This window comes from Corvus kubaryi, unplaced genomic scaffold (genome assembly GCF_017639235.1).
Source record: "Corvus kubaryi isolate FWS band 111438036 unplaced genomic scaffold, C.kubaryi_AGA036_p1.0 37060, whole genome shotgun sequence".
NCBI lineage: Eukaryota > Metazoa > Chordata > Aves > Passeriformes > Corvidae > Corvus > Corvus kubaryi.
Window position 1 is genome coordinate 114,846 of NW_024581022.1, and position 2,603 is coordinate 117,448.

At 59.7% G+C, this 2,603-nt stretch overlaps 1 protein-coding gene across 6 annotated transcripts in view; it reads left to right on the forward strand.

The window, feature by feature from the left end:
• The window catches only part of ARHGAP39 (Rho GTPase activating protein 39), a 117,091-nt gene that overhangs the window by 105,587 nt on the left and 8,901 nt on the right, over positions 1-2,603 (forward strand). For 5 of the 6 annotated variants that reach the window (XM_042020857.1, XM_042020855.1, XM_042020856.1 and 2 more), the window contains one exon: positions 1-225. This exon is cut by the window's left edge and continues 940 nt beyond it. The gene's annotated coding sequence lies outside the window, so the exon portion shown is untranslated. Of the gene's footprint in view, positions 226-2,603 lie in introns of those variants that run through there. The other variant, XR_006014840.1, reaches the window with a different exon arrangement.

The window sequence follows — 2,603 nt, forward strand, 5'->3', positions numbered from 1 at the left end:
CCCATCTTGGAACCCACCATCAACTCCTGGACCTGTCTTGAGGTCCAGCATCTCCTCCTCATCCCACAGGACCCATCTTGGATTCCAGCATCTCCTCCTGAACCCATCTGGGTGTCCACTATCTCCTCCTGGTCCTCCTGAACCCATCTTGGGGTCCATTATCACCTCCTGAACCCACCTCAGGATCCATCATCTCCTCCTGGTCCTCCCAGATCCATCTTGGTGCCCCCCAGTGTTCTTCAGGACCCACCTCGGTGTCCCCCAGTTTCCTCCTGGACCCATCTTGAGGTCCCCAATCTCCATCTGGTCCTGCCCAACCCACCTAGGTACCATCATCTCCACCAGGTCCCACCTTGATGCTCCCAATCTCCTTCTGGTCCCACCTTGGTGCCCCTCAGTCTCTACCTGGACCCACCTTGGTGGCCTCCAACCTCCTCCAGATCCTCCAGGACCCACCTGGGCACCATCATCTGCTCCAGGTCCCACTTGAGCACCCCCCAGTTCCTCCAGGTCCTCCAGGTCCCACCTTGGTGTTTCCAGTCTCCTCCAGGTCCCACCTTGGTGCCCCAGATTTCCAGCAGGTCTCACCCTGGTGCACCCCCACCTCCACCAGGTCCTCCAGGACCTACCTTGGTGCCCTCAGTTTCCTCCAGGTCCACCAAGAGCCACCTAGGTGCCCCCAAGTCTCCATCAGGTCCCACCTTGGTGCCCCTCAATCTCCTCCAGGTCCAACCTTGGTGACCCAGATCTCCACCAGGTCCCACCCTGGTGCCCCCAGTCTCCAGCAGGACCCACCTTGGTGACCCCACCTCATCCAGGACCCATCTTGGTGCCCCCCATCTCCTCCAGGTCCTCCAGGTTCTACCTTGGTGGCCCCTCAATTTTCTCCAGGACCCACCTGGGCACCATCATCTGCTCCAGGTCCCACCTGAGCACCCCCCAACTTCTTCCAGGTCCTCCAGGTCCCACCTTGGTGCCCCCAGGTCTCCTCCAGGTCCCACCTTGGTGCCCCCACCTCATCCAGGACCCATCTTGGTGCCACCCCCATCTCCTCCAGGTCCTCCAGGCCCCACCTTGGTGCCCCTCAATCTTCTTCAGGACCAACCTTGGTGCCCCCCAACCTCCTCCAGATCCTTCAGGACCCACCTGGGCACCATCATCTGCTCCAGGTCCCAGCTTGGTGCCCCCAAATCTCCTCCAGGTCCTTCTGTGGTGCCCCCACCCCACCCCAGACACAAAGGGTCCCCCCAGGGCCCCCCCAAGCGCCTTTGGCTCCACCCAGGGGGGCACCCACTGGTTTGGGGGGCACCCACTGGTTTGGGGGTGGGGACACCCATAAGAGTTTATAGGGACCTATAAAGACAATTACTAATTAGGAGGACCCCCCCCAAATTTAATTAACGGCCCCTAATTTTGGGTGGAGGTCCCATGGGTGGGGGGCGGGGGGTCCCCAAAGTGGAGGGGTCCCCAAAATGGGGATGGTCCCCACAATGGAGGGGGTCCCCAAATTGGGGAGGTCCCAAAGTAGGGAGGGTCCCCAAAATGGGGGGGTCCCATGGGTGGGGTTCCCAAGGTGGAGTATGGTCCCCATAATGGTGGGGTCCTATGGGGGGGTCCCCAAAGTGGGGAGATCCCCAAAATGGGAGGGGTGTCCTATGGAGGGGATCCCCAAAATGAGGGGGGGTCCCACGGAGAGGGAGCCCCCAACGCCGGGGAGGGTCCCCAAAATCATGGGAGGGTCCCCAAACTGGTGGGGGGGTCCCCAAACTGGGACTGGGGGGGGGCCGACCCAGCGCTACCTCCCAGCGCTGCTCACTGCCAGGGGTAGGTGGGGGGGAGGGACCCCCCCTTTTCCCCCCCATCCACTTAATTAATATTTCGTTCATTCGTTCATTTATTTGTGGGGTTAACCTCATTCTTTTTTAATTGGTTTTTACGACATTCTCCCCCCCCCCCCCCTTTTTTTTTTTTTTTCCCGGCGGTTTTTGGGGTTTGGTTTTTTTTTGTTTAAAGCCTCGAGGTTTTTATTTATTATTATTAAAAAAAAAAACCAAAAAAAAAATCAAAAAAATACGACGGGAAAAAATCCGAATTCAAGGGACGGACCCGCCCCCCCCTCCCCGGGATTTTTCCAGGATTCCCTCCCCCCCACCCCCCACCCCGGGAATTCCCTCGGGAATTCTCCTTTCTCCTCCCCCACCCCCGCTACGAGCGGGGGGTTGGATTTTGGGGTCTCCCGAGGGGCCGCCGAACTCTGTATTTGGGGGGGGTGGGGGGGGGGGGTTGCGCCCCCCCCCCCCCCCCGCGTGTGAATAAAGCTCCGTATGGAAAGTGCTGCTCGGTCCTGGTCCCTTTGGAGCGGGAAAAGGGCCGGGAATTTGGGATGGGAGCCGGGAATTTGGGATGGGAGCCGGGAATTTGGGATATGGGGCTGGGAGGAATATGGGGGTCCCCCCAAAATCCAGGGGTTATAGAGACACCCCCCCCAGGCTCTACAGCGGGGTTTATGGGGGGGGTCTCTATAGGGGCTCTGGGTGTCCCTAGAGGACCCCAACAGTGTCCCAGGGGTGTCTATAGGGACTCTGGGTGTCCCTGGAGGACCC